The sequence below is a fragment of the Talpa europaea genome, assembly GCF_964194135.1.
Source record: "Talpa europaea genome assembly, chromosome: 4".
NCBI classification, from domain to species: Eukaryota; Metazoa; Chordata; class Mammalia; order Eulipotyphla; family Talpidae; genus Talpa; species Talpa europaea.
The window spans coordinates 81,936,346-81,951,474 of NC_140070.1; the positions used below are offsets into that span (position 1 = coordinate 81,936,346).

At 33.9% G+C, this 15,129-nt stretch overlaps 1 protein-coding gene across 2 annotated transcripts in view; it reads left to right on the plus strand.

Moving 5' to 3' along the window:
• Window positions 1-15,129, plus strand: part of EPHA3 (EPH receptor A3) — a gene marked incomplete at both ends in the record, with an annotated part of 304,318 nt that overhangs the window by 224,741 nt on the left and 64,448 nt on the right. The window lies entirely within an intron of this gene.

Consider the following 15,129-nt stretch of genomic DNA (forward strand, 5'->3'; position numbering starts at 1 on the left):
TCAAGTTTTACATTTCATCAGGTTTCTTACATTCCATATCAATTATGGGTATATGTTTTTCTCACTGGTTTTAGATTTATGATGGTTCTTATGGTTTAAAGAAATGTATATTCTAACTTCATAAAATATCTGCACCCATCAGTATTTTCTAATTTTACATTTATATTTAAATATAGGAACATAGAGTTCCTTCCACTTATATTTAAACTAAATGTCCTATATTTATATTTGGATTGAAAAATGTCTTGATTTAAGATTTCAAAGTTACTATCAAGACTGACACTAAGTATTCTTGGAACAGCTTATCATCCATGTTGTTCATCATTTCCTTAAATGAACATTTGGTAGTTAGCAATCTGCAGTCCATAAGGGCCTTTTAGTTTGTCTTCAAAAGTCACTTTGAACACATGGTACTTCGTTAAATTTTACATGTTAACTGAAGAAATTCTTTGCTTGCAAGATTTTTTTCTACAATCACTTGATTGTTTCCTATAAAACCCTGCTGACTTCTCATGGAATGTGCTGGAAAATTTCTCTCAGTGTTTTCCTTCTGTGCCTGTAGTTCCTGAAGTCATTTCCCTTATTATAAGCTTAATTGCTAGGGTCTTTGTGACAAGGACATGATATTTTTGTCTAAGATTTTTGTTTTACTTGGGTACATTTTTCTTCTTATCTGATTTTTTTGATTCACCATTTCACTAGAAGTTAGCAGTGAATTACTTAAAGAAAGACTTCCCATCCTGCCTCTGTACATTTTTCAAATTTATGAATGGAAAGAACACAAACATCGTATTGATTATGTGTAATTGCCTATGCATTGGATATTTTATGTTGAATTCAAATCTTAATGGAATATTCGTTCCACATGTACCTACTTGCAAATTTTATACATTGTTTAGAACCCAGTGTCTGATCTTACAAGACTCCTATTTCAGGATCCCCTTTCAGCGGGCTAAACCAAGCCATCAGAGTCCAAGACCAATGTGACAGTAGGTTATTTCTAAGACTAACAAAGAATCAAAGTATCTCACATTTACCACCCAGGAAAGCAAGATACTCACACAGATCCACAAATGCATATATGAAAACCAACTGTGAGTCTCCTAATATAAGGGGGTTAGGAAAGCATAGTCTTGTTTTGCGAATGGACTGCCAGACTTCTCGGAGTTTGCTTTGCCTCTAGCATTTTTCCCTCATTTTTTTTCCCTAGCTAGGTGCATTTTGAAGGAAATTTAACTTGAAAAGCATGTTTCTAAAGCTAAACCACAGACTGTGCAATGTGAATAATAATGATCCTTGGCTTATTGTTTTTCAGTTCCAGGAGAAATCTGACAGATCAGGCCAGTAATAAACTAAAATGCCTATATAATAGTTCCATGCAGACTTTTTCAAAGGAAAAAGCCTGTTCATTTGAAAAAATGTATATGGATATAGAATACAGGAGAAAAATATTCAAAATCACTGAAGAATACTGCTTTTTGTTTTACCTTATTCTTCTTTTACCTAACTTTATTACGGTATAGCTTACATCTCATGAAATCCTCCTATTTCAAGCGTAGTATTTAATAAAAACTTTTAGTTACTTTACTGACTGATAGAACTATTACAATAAATCACTTTTAGTATAGTTTCACCCAGTAAGCCATGCTGGTGAATCTATCACTACACTTTTAATTCAGATTTTAAATATTCATTCAATTTAAGAATCTTTACATTAAATTTAGTTTTTAGATAAAACTCAATATAAAATGACTCAATTTAGTTTGCAAGCTTACATAAAATAAAGGTGTCTCACCTATAAAAGCTACAATTTACACAGCTTTGTCTGAGAATGTTTGTTCTGTTTAGACTAAAGACAATTTCCAGTCAGCTATTGCGAATTAGAAATGCAGGAACCTAAATAATTGAAATGAAAAGTCCAACTCTTAAAAGAAACAAGTATGACTGAATTTGTATCTGCATAATTTTTGATTTAGCTTTATTTATGCAATTCAAAAATGGAAAACTTAAGGCTATTTTTTTCTAATGTGTTAAAAATTTTAGGTGCATGTAAAAATTAATAAGCTCCAGTTTTTAAAATTCTAAGGTTGATTATATGAAGTTTACATAATTGTGAAAATATGTATTGACTCATTTTTCTTATTTAGATAGACTTGAGAACTAGAATTGCCTTAGAATTCATGACTAGTTAAAGAGATATATGACAGAAATTCTTTAGATAAATTAATCCTGTACCTGGAACTAAAGAAGTCAAGACACAGGCATCATGGAAATTAAGCAGCAGGTACTCCACCTCCACCATTGCTCTTTTGTTTTCTGCTTACATTTTTAAGAATCTCTGTTAGTGGAGAATAAAATGTTATTTATTGCAAATAAATCTTTGCATTTCTTAATCAAGTGATATGGGACAGAAGGTGAGAATTTGCTTGGGGCCAAAAGAGGCGAGGAAGATTTAGTCAATGCAAGCATAAACAATGCAGATTTGACAGCCAAAATAAAAATTTTGCAGGCTCGATTGCTTTTGGAAACTGTAATTTTCTGCTAGTGTATATTTTATTTGTATAAATATGCTAAGACACTGAAATTAGCATATTCTCCACCTGCATTCTTCAAACAGCTAAGCTAGAAAAAAATTAATAAACCACAACTTTTTTTAATTACTTGATTTGTTAAGTTTTAATTGAAAGTAGTTCCTAGATATGGAATTTATATTTTGAAAAGAAATAGAGTGAATATATAGCACTCATATAAGTTTTCAAGTGCATTTAACTTTTTCTTACATTACTTAAAAATTTTCAGGTGATTTCTGAAATGCACCAAAAATGTCCTCTTTTCTGGAATGTTCCTTTAGTCCTTTTTTCCCCTCCTGAACCAATGACTATTTCTATTATGTAAGTAAATTGGATAACTCTGAGCTAATTTCAAAAATCTGATTTCCAAATGCTTGAGCAGACTTTGCAGATTTCCTGTTATGGGAGGTTTGGGCTTTTACCTCCCTAAAGGAAGGAATCAACCATTATGATTTCTAAAGAGGACCTCCCTCACTGATTCAGTTAGTCTCTGCTGCACTTGGGATAGAATTGCTAGGCTTATATAAGCCATATGGGCCAGGCATATATAAGCCATATGCTAAGAAGAATTTCTCAAAATTTTTCTTTCTGCTTCCGCATATATGATCAATAATATTTAGATGTGACTTATATTTCTAACATGTAGACCATTTAAATAAAATATTGAAGAGGGATAATGAACTATAAAAATTCATGATTCATGTAACAGTAAAGAGTAATGATTTCTTACTCATGCATGTGATACTTAAAAGGACAATTGTCATTCCTTCAAGAGTAAAGCAATTTCTCACTCTCCCAAGAAAATATAAAAATGGGAGTGAAATTATTATAGCGTCACACTTGAATTTCTGCAAATGCATGCATACAGTAGTGTGTATTTGTTTCAAAATTTTGTATCACAATTAAATTAGTTATTTATTACTTGTAACGCAGACCCTAACTTATCCTAGCACCACAGACTTGGAGAACTTTGGGCTGATACTATTTTGCTATCATTTTTTCTACCTTTTTTCTTTTCTTTTCTTTTTTTAAAGATTTATTTATTTATGCATACAAGAATTGGGGCACAGTCCAGAGTTGTGGTGTGGGGGTGGTGAGAGGATTCACCAGAGACCGAGTGGGGAACAGAACAGGCTGTTTGACTGAAATACACTGCTGAGGGGAGCAGTGGGCGAGTCAGGAGAGGTCTGCTGTGCCATGTGTGTTACTTCCCTGGCTGGTTATCAAACTCGTGCTGTAGGAGTTGTGGATTACTTAACAGTTCTGATGCTCAACCCCTTGCGCCACCAGGGAGGCCCCCTTCTTTCTTTTCTTACTTGTAAAAATGAGAGGATCCATTAACACTGACTATATATCTCCTTGTACCTCAATGGTACCAGCTGGAATTAGATACTGATAAAGGTGTTAGATTGTCATTTAGTGTAACCATGTAATTAACTAAAATCATGGGGGTTAGTCAGCAGACACAAGAAAACAACACTAAGCCGATCAGTGCAAAATTACCTACTTCTAAATAGCATGAAAGTCTTAAACTATGTATTTTCCAAGCTGCTCTAGGCATGTTTTAAATATAAGTGTCGGTTAACATCAAAGACATACATCATGAGTGTCTCTGGGTTTGAAAAGAGTGAGACAAAAACAAAATTACAGCAAGACTGTATGCATGCCAGATATTCACTTAGATATCTTATTATCTTTTTCAAGAAATGGTCATTTACTAACAACAACAAAAAAAAACTTGATGATGATATTCCACTCCATAATGGATTTGAAAAGTAAGTTTCATTATTATTCAGTTATGATGAGGCCAACAGATCAGAATACAATTGCTACTCAAAGACAGTGTGTTAGTCACAGTTCTGCAGAAACCAGAGAAACATCAGTTTCAGTCAGGAAGCAAATAGGGTCGAGAGAAAGCAAGAGCAAGAGCCCATATTGTGGTTTCTGTGGCAAAGGCAAGGCAAGATAAGGTAAATAAACTTAGGTTTACTCATTTAAATGATTTCAACATAATCTGGGGCTGGGGATTCTCTCTAGTTGTCTGGATCTAGTCTTAAAATGACTAGGGAAGAAGAATATCGCCTGCTAGCATTTATGAACTGGATAGGGGCGGCTCTTGATTGGCGAGTTTGGTGTATATGAAAGGCCCAATGCATGCTGTCTCTGAGGACTGGCTAGCAATGGAAGAGGCAGTCTAACTCATAGAACCCAGAAAATAGGGAAATAGTTAATACAATGATATACTAAGTTCTAATTATACAAATTATAGTTTTTAATTCCTTTTAAATCCAGGCAACATGTACATATTCTGAATTTTGTTCATTTTAAGTGTAAAATTAACTGACTTTTAGCAAACATATATTCTCCAATCAGAAATTAGTATTTCTGTGTCTCCTTTTTGTCTACTATTATAACTTGCCTATAAAAGTTTAACTTACTTAAGACCAATATGTATTTTGCCTAATTTCTAAGTATAACACAACACAATATGGGGCAAATATTTCTATTCCTTTCTGTACTGCTAGAGCTCATGAACCAAACTCAAGAGTGTAATCTTTCAAGACAAATTTTCTTACTGGTATCTATAAAATGTAAGCTGGATAAATGTCAGTCCTTTCTGTGTTAAAGGAATATGAAAGTCATTCTCCATTTAGCAACTAATCAGTAGACAGCAAGTCTTTCGTCAGAAGCTCCATAGAAATTGACATCAAAGTGCAGTTAGTTTCATCTGTCCTGTTTTGGAATATGGCAATTCTACCCCTGAATGACCCTGATTCAGAACAGACCAATGACTGCAGCAGCCCCTATAAAACAAACAAATAACAGCTCATAATGTTGTTAGTCTAGTCGTATTATAAAATTTGCTCTGAATTTATTTCGGTGTGACTCTGTACCATGATCATTTTTCTAACACCACATTATTTAACAGTTGTCCCTCTCAAACTTTCCAACTATTTATATTAAAATCTTGTGTGTAATAAAGCTCTAAAAGATTTCTGATTTTGACTCAGTTACACCAATTTTGATTACCAGTTTTGGTTTTGAACTTTCTACTGTATTGTTTTTATTTTGAGGAAATCACTAAATTAAAATAACAAGCAGGGGATATTGTTGAAAGTAATCCTACATCAGTTGGGAAATTGGGAATCTTAAAATGGCATTAAAGTAAATTTTCTAAATATAATACTAGGAAATTTAGCCAAGAATAACTTTGAAAAAGTCAGTATTTGGACTGACTTATCAGTCACTCCCAAAACCAAATTGTATCTTCTGGAAATTTTTGGATATTTAAAAACTTTCTGAAGTTAGGAATTTCTTAAACAATTTCAGCTCTCTGGGAGGGAAGATTCTATCATCTTCATGGAGCTTGTTTATATTATCTTTTTTTCTGAGTTTAGATTTAGACATATATTAAGAAGTATGCAGTATATTTTTTTCAAAAATAAAGAACATTGAGGATTTTAAAATAATGCATGCATATCAAAATATCTAAGACTTTTGAGATTACTGTATATTTAAATGTAATTATTGAAAAGGAAATGCCCTAGGTATTCTTGAATTTCATTTGTTCACATTAAGAGTGAAGACAACCAGTCACTCCAATAGTATGATTTTGTCTATGTAAAGAAAAGAGAGAATACTAGGCTAAAAGAAACATATCATTCACACACACAGATTTTGATAAATAATCAATTGTCATTCTCATTGTCTTGTATATCAATACATATTGTACTTGGGTAGGGATCACAGGTCTCTGAACTAGTCTCTGAAATGGCCGACTTGTTAAAAGCACTCATAGCACTCCAAAGGACCCAGAGAGATTGTAGACTGTCCTAGTAAATCCAAAGAATATTTTTATTTTCTAAAAGGTATTGATGTTGCAGATGTCTATAATGATCTAAGACTCTCAGTATTTTATAAGTTTGCTAATATATTTATTCTTCAAAGACAAGAATTTAAGAAAAATACTTTTTAAAATTGGTTTAAGTTCAGTTATGTCTATTTACTTTTGTTCAGTTAACTTAGTTGAATAGTAGAACAGCAATAGCCTTGTACAAAATCCTTCTTTTCCTCCTTTTGTTATTGAAATAATATCATTTACAAAACTATATAAGTCCTAGGAGTATAGTTTCACAACTGCAGAAATGTACATAGCACACCTTGCTCACCACCAAAGGCTAGTTACCAACCACCATCATTGTCATCCAATTGACCCCCTTTAATTTTCCTCCCACCCTTCATCACTTCCCCACTGATAATCACCATTTTGTAGTCAGAATCTAAGAGTTTACATTTGTAGTTGTATTTGCTTTGTTCGTATTGTAGCATAATCACTACAAGGTCCGTCCATGCTGTCAGGAATGGCAAGATTTCATCTTTATTTATAGCTGTAGTAGTCCATTGGGTATATCTATGGCATGTTTTCTTTATCCATTCGTCAGTCCATAGGCACTTAAGTTGTTTCTCTATATTGGCTATTGTGATTAGTGCTGCAATGAACATTGAATTGCATATATCTTTTCCAATTGGTGTTTTCATATTCTCCAACTAGATGCCTAGAAATGGAATTGCTATTTTTATTCAAGTCAGACAGAAGTTGTGGGTAACCTGAGTACCTATTTCTTAAAGATTGGCATCTGACGTAGAGGGCAGTTTCCTGGGGATAAATCCTAACTTGTGTATATGGTTCTATCTCTAGGTAGAGAGCGACAGAACTAAATTAAATTGTAGGACACCTAGTTGGTGTTGCAGAATTGCTTAGTGTTGCAAAATTGTGGCAAACCCACATATTCCATGGTAAAATCATAAGAAAAGTTGTAGATTGTAGCATTGTAGTAGAAGAAACAGGAGAGAAGACTTTTTTTTTTTAAGCAAAATTTTTGATTCTATGAGGATATTGGATGATATTAAAAGGAAATTTACTGTTAAACACAAGGAATGTGAAGACAACTGAAAAAAATGAAGACCAGAATATCATTTTGATTAATCCTTTAATAAGTACTTCTGATATGACCCTCCTTCTATCAACAGTTTTCCATACTTTATTACTCAATGCTGAAATGAAAATGAGATTGCAAATTATAACTGTTTCCTCCACTCTTTAAAATTTCTCTGGGGGTCTTCAAAAACAATAATTAAAAATTTAACATTTTCTATAGATTTAGAGCTGAAAAGTATACATTTTGAGTGAAAATAAAATTTGACCAGAATTTTTTCCCTTCTTATTTTTGCTATATTTACCAAAAAAATAGAGGAAGAAGGAAACCGTACTCAAAATGTATTTAATGTACATACCTTAACTGTTTTTCTTCCTCCGCTATTGATTTAGTTGAGGACATTACTTCTCTCTTATAGAAAGTGAATGATATAATCTTACAGAAATTGGTCTTTGTGATAAAGATAATTTTCATTTTTGTTTGAATTTAATTACTTTAACATCAAGAATTTAGAGAATGTACCCAAAAAATATATCATACATATTTTTATAAAGCTAACCAAACTGCTTAACTACATTTATGCAAGTTTGTCATGATGCTAGACAAAAAAATTCTGAGGGATTTACATTCTGGTGGGAAGATATTCTAGTAAGCAAGCATTATAATACAATGCAGTGGGCTTGACAAAAGTAAGAGAATGAGCAGGCATACCATACATCAGAACAGAGGAAGGAACTGAGTAATGCCTAAGGAACTCAGGAAAAGCTTTTTGGGGAAATCATATTAGCAATGTATTTCCAAGGATAGAAAGAATCATTGAGGTGCAACAGAACAGCCTGAATGTTCCAGACAGAGAGTACATCTTATATGATTGTGGAGAAACTAGGCATTAGTTTTAGAATTTTAATTTTGAAAGGAGAGAGAAATAAATATAAAAATGGTATCTATGTCACAATCTGATAAGGAATTTAAATAATAAGGTAAAGATTTTCAAATTATGTATCTAGTTATACTCTGGAGTTTCTCAAATGTGTGATCTCAGGTGTTTTCTGATATTAATTTTTTTAAAAAAACATATAGATTCCTAGAATTTTCCTTTCTTTGGAGCTTATGATTTAGTTAACAAGTTTAGGAAAACTAATTTAAAATTAAGAGATTTTGAAGAAAAGGAGGGTTAATATTTCATTTTCTTTATAAAATGATAAAACATCAATATATTTATAAGTTCTGAAAAGATTGACATGAAAGATACAGAAGCCAATGAAGGTAAAAAATGGCAAGAATGTGCACTAAAGCAGGGCTGGAGAACTAGAATTGATTTTTAGAAAATTCACCAGCTTTTAGATGCTGGAGCTGATCAGCATTCAGGTGTGTTGGTAAAGCTGAATATACAAAGAAATAGTACTCTGAATTCAAACTGGTTACACTGTAAAAAAAATGGTGAGATATGAGATCAAAACAGGAAATTCCAGAAAACAACAGATTTGAGAAATCAGGGTAGGTATGGTAAGATGGAGAACATTAAGCTATGAACGATCATGCTAATTCAAAACTAAGAGTGTTTCTGGCTTTAATAGAAGTGTTCATTTTTAAAAAAACTGAAAAGGAAATGTTCTTAAGTGGGCATTGTAATGAATGGTACAAGAAAAATAAGGGAGTAATGCTTTTAAAGCCATGTCTGATTCAAAGGAAAAATCTTTCAACCATTTACTGCATGATATTTTCCCATGGAGATAATTTTTAAAAGCTTTGGCTCTCTTGGAAAAGAAACACTGAACTCTTTTTGCTATTACTTTAACTTGTCCAATCTCTAAACCACAGAGATACCTCAGAGGTTCATTAGAAATTCCCAAACCCAGAAAGAGGAAAGTCCCAATAAAAACAAATGAACCAAACCAGGTCCTTTAGGAGTTGAATTTTGAAGTTTTGACTTCCTGATTCTAAGGATGGGTCATATTTTAGTTGCAGAACAATGGTAAACATAGCTCAAAAACACCATAGTTAAAATAATCCCTTCCATGTCTGTTAGATCTGGCACGCACAACTATCAAGGATAATGCAAATACAAACTGTGAACTACACACACCTCCCCATTTTTATCTTGATCCCTTTAAATCGAAACCTTTCCGAATATTCTTGTTTGTTTGTTTCTCCTTTATAATTTGTTTTTCTATTATCTTAGTAGATGCAGTGAGTGACTCAGATTATATTGGCAATGAGAAAAAAAATATGTGATCCTTCTTTTACAAATAAATGACTAAGGTTTAATTATTAAATCTTAAGAGTTCTATTTCTATCTCTCTGTCTTTTGGAACTAGACATTCGTGCTTCTTATTCATGAGACTTCCATTGCCATGACCTAGAAGTAAGGAAAATAACATCCAGTCAATAATTCAATGCTTGGTTCCCAAAAAGTTATGTTTTCTTAGAACAGAAGCTGAAAAGCATTTTTGATACCAGATTTCACAAAACATATAACTAGATAACAGAGTGAAATATCTGTCCAGTGCCATGTCGTGAACAAAGAAAACTTTTAATGAAGAATAAATCAAAACTGCTCTGAGCGAATCCTCTGTTATACCGCAATTTTTTTTAAAGATTTATTTATTTATGCATAAAAAAAAATTGGTGTAGGGGCAGGATGGGCACAGAGCAAGTTATCTAGGACCTGAGCAGACCGGATAAAGGAGACTCTTGGAGCCCTCGGTGGCTTTCTCAGGCTTTTATTGAGCTGTTACACATAGAGCAGCAACCAGGTACACAGCAGGCAGGGGGGCCAGGGGGCCAAGGCCCCAGCAAGTCTTCATTTTGGGCTTCTCTGGCCTCTTTCTCTCCTTCTCTGGCCTCTTTCTCTCCTTCTCTTTCCTGCTTCTGCTTCTCTTTGTTATTTTATCTATCTATCTATCTATCTATCTATCTATCTATCTATCTATCTATCTATCTATCTATACAAGCACTGGATACAGTCAGAAGCGCGGGAGGGTGAGAGAATTCACCAGAGCCAGAGCAGGGAGCAGAGCAGGCAGAAGGACCAAAGCACACTGCTGAGGGGAGCAGCGGGCGGCAGGAGAGGTCTGCGCGCCCAGTGGCCGGGGAGCAGCGGGGAATGGAACAGGTGCTGCAGAGGCTGCGGGCAGCTTCGCAACCCAGCGATCAACCGCTGCGCCACCAGGGAGGCCCTGCTTCTGCTTCTCTTGGTGGCTATGACTCAATACTCCTCCCATGGCCCACAGAAGTAAATAAGACAGTTTGCAACAATGTAACAACTTCAGGTGCCCCATCAGGCAGGGTAATCCTGATGGTGGGAGGGCAGAAGAAGCCTGAAAACCATTTACCCTACAACTGGGGTACAGGCCAGAGGTGTGGTGGGTGAGAGGATTCACCAGAGACAGAGTGAGGAACAGAACAGGCAGACTGACTGAAATACACTGCTGAGGGGAGCAGCGGGAGAGTCAAGAGAGGTCTGCTGCAAAATGTGGATAGCTCCCTGGCCAGGGGATCAAACTCATGCTGCAGCGGCTGTGGATTGCTTCATAGGTTGCGTCTTAACCCCTTGCGCCACCAGGGAGGCCCCATGTTAAGAATTTTTTAACACCAGGAATGTTCAGCTTTTTCTGTAGCTGTAGTCTAAAGTTCAGCAAAGTTCATGAAGAATGAGTAACGCAATTCATGTGCCTTCAATTCTTGCCACAACCTTCACTCTTATGTCTTGTTTTTTTTTACTTTTTAAACAAATATTTTAGTTAAAATATAATTGTTTTTATTTCACCAAGTAAATAATCTCTCCTCTCCTTTTTTTCCAAAGGACACATATATCAAGTCATAATGCATAATAACAAAATCAAAGGGTCAAATATTTCTCCCTCTGAATTACCAAATACTGTGTGTTTTCACACCAAGGCATTGTTTTATTTATTTAATTTTTTAAATTGTGTCATTTTTATTGAGAAAACATTGGTTTATAACACAGTGTATGATTCAGAAATATAGGTTCACACCTCTTCTGATGTATGTTCTCAGACAACATGCACCGCCAAGGAAGGTTCCCATAATCCTCCACCAAGTTCTCTTAGACTCTCTTCTCTTTGGCTACCAGATTTCTAGGGATCATTTTGGTTTAGTCTTGTCTATTTATTTGTTTTGGTATTTAAAAGAGGGCCACTGACTTACTAACAACTATTGCCTTCTTACTGGTTTAATTTTTCTTGTAATTGGTTTTCTAATCTTTTTTCCCTACAAAGGTTGCCCATTTACTAACTAGCATAAATGCCTGGTCCAGTTTCACAGATAGCTAGTCTGTCATAAACTTCATTCTTTTAATAAGAGAACAATATTAGGAATCTGTCATTTAAAGTATGTTAAAGAGGCAACAGATTAAAACAATTAGTTCTGGGCTATTGGAGGTGTTCAGCAGTAATTGCTGTGTAGTTTATATACCAGCATTTTGCTAGGGAAAATCTGTGCCTTTCCCACTTTGTAAATTCTCACTCTAGTTCTGAGCATTTCTCTAGTCTTAAGATATATATATATATATATATATATATATATATATATTTCATATAACTGTTACCTGTCATTTCATATAACGGTTACCTGACATTCCTTCAAATCAGCAATTAATAAAGCAATAGAGAAATGGGAATAAAATCAATGTATTTTATGATATTCTTGGCAATATCATGCTCTCTACACAGAAAAAAAAATTGCAAGTTTCTATGGATTTTGGAAATTAGTACTGTGAATAAATGAACTAAAATGAAAATGAACTAAAAGAATCATAACCCATAACACTGTTTCTCATTAATATCACAAATTGTATTATAGCACATGAGGAAGTATGGATAACTTGTACCTCAAGACATGAATTAAAGTGTTCTAAAAACCTTTTAGAAAGCATTGATACAGTAGAGTGCCCATAGAATTTGTCTCTTCCTGCAGTATGTTTTATTATGTCTGAAAATTATTTATTAGGGGACAGAAAAACAATTTCTGTTAATTATTTATTAATATTAAAATATTGATGAGCATTACCTAAATGTAATAGGATTCCAGCTGGTGCAGTGGGTTGAAACTGCTGAAATGCAGCCAACACAAGGGGCGTGTATTAAAAAGAGCAGAACAAATGACTTAACAGGGGCCTAAAAGCAGCAATCAGAAAAGGTTCATTTAACTTAGAGATGGCACAAGCTCCGAGCAATTGCCTCTACTTAAGTAAGTGTGGAATTACAAAAGGCTATTTATTACAGTCCAACAGGGCCCTGCAGCTTGTTCAAAGACCTTTGAAGAATTTCAACAGTTATAAAATCTTGCTCAGTGTAGGAGCAGTAAAATTTGGGCAGCTCCCCAAAACCGCCTGCAAAACTTTAGTTGAAAAGTTAATGAAATCCTTATCATAGTTATTCTTTGAAATGAATCATTTTCTCTGGTATTTTTTTCCTAAGAAGAGACGCTTTATTTCATAATTTTCAAGACTTATTTGAAAATATAGTTTAATTATTAGGAAAAATAAGTTTTTCGCTGTGGTACTGATCAAATGTAGAGTCTCCATGGGTTTACTTGAAAAGTGTTCAAACATTAAGTTTCTTTGAAATGCTCTGTAAGCATATATTAAAAGATACTCTATTAATGGATTTACTTCAGCAGGCAAATTAGTGATATTTCTTCATTTTTTATACAAAAAAGCAAAATTTGGTTCCAAAGACTTTGGGGCTATAATTGGTCCATTAACTAATGGATAATGATTTAATTGATTTTAATTTAACTATTAGGATAAGTAAAAAGAGAATAATTCTCAACAATACAATGTATCTTATTTATTTATATCTGAAGTATGTTGTTAACATTCAATTTGTTTAATAGAATGTCAACTAAACATAATCCAAATAACTTACTCTTTGTTTAGAATCAATATCAGAGCAGTACACCACCATAGGTGTGGGTGTTAGAAGGTCAATTTGAGAAATTATAAAATAATACTGAATACACAAAATAAACCTGAAAGATAAGTGATGTTAAGTTACAGACAGATATTAATTGTTAATAGTATCAAAATGTGAATAAATACAATGAATTTATTTTTCTATCAGATAAACAACACTTATATTTTTCCTGGGCAAAAGATTAATCATTCCCAGGCCTTCAAAATAATGATGCTTTAATTAGAAAAGAGATCATAAGACGATCTTACAAATAATAGAAATAGGAAGAGAGAATATTTATTGTCAGATTCTTGGATTAGGTTCACACTTTCCACCAAAGTAATATAACACTTAATGAAAGCTCTCTTTTCAAGTGAGGAATTAAAATGAAAAGCATTTATAGAAAAGAAAAATTCAAATGAGATATTGGAGGCAATATTCAACATGTGATGATCACAGGAACATACATCAAATCCACTAACATGGAACTTCTGCTAGCTGTAGGGTAGAATACACATACATGGGGTTCTAGAAATCCATGATTTGAGAATAACTGATAAGAAAATAGGTCTTGGGCCTCCCTGGAGGCGCAAGGGGTTAAGACACAACCTATGAAGGTGTCCGCAGCCTCTGCAGCACAAGTTCGATCCCCGGCCTGCTAGGGAGCCACCCACATGGTGCAGCATACCTCTTCTGACTCTCCTGCTGCTCCCCTCAACAGTGTATTTCAGTCAATCTGCCTATTCTGTTCCCCACTGTCTCTGGTGAATCCTCTCATCCCCTGCACCTCTGGCCTGTACCCCAGTTCTTATACGCATAAATAAATAAATCTTAAAAAAAAGAAAATAGGTCCTTAACAAGAAAAACAACTCAGTGGTTAATATACCTGAAAATTCTTCATTTTTGTTTGCTTTGTGTTTGTACTTTATATTGCCGCAGTCCACTGGTGAGAGTGTCACTGAAATCCACAGTGAGATATTTGTTTGACTAGTATACCAAGATTGAGATGTGAAACCAGAAGTGCACTGATGGATAGTATGCATTTTTCTTTTTAATGGAAGGATTTGCAGAAGGATATCACTTAAAATATATTTAATCTCCCATTAGAAATAAAGGTGACCCTATGATACCTGATCCAAGCAGATGGTTTTTTATTCTTACTCTATACTTATCATAATGCATAGCAAACAATGAATAAAGTCAACACTCATTAAGATACTCCAAAATATATCTGGATAGTTGTGACACAGTATGTCCTTGGTATTTTTTATTAAATATGTTTTAAGAAATGTAAGACTAAAAGCAGAAAAGTGTTGTTTCCTGATATATATTTTTATTCATCAGAGATTTTTTTCAAAAGTCAAGACCTATTGTAATATGTCCTAAATCCTATCAATTTTACAATGCACTAAATATTATTATTACCTATAGATACCATGGGACTCCTTGAGCATAATAGATTCCAGTCTCTTGCAGAGCTGCATATGAAAATGTTATCAATGAGCAGAAGAATCTGGCATTAATAACTTTGCAACATTATAACAAATAGGTAGTCCTGATGTTTTGTTCTTTTTTTTAATATTTTAAATATATTCCTTTGCTTACATTATAGTAGCAGATTGAAAACATCTGCTCACTTGCCACTAGTCCACCAGCAGCTGAAAATCTCAACTCATTTTCCATAGGTCTGTATGTACCAGGGCT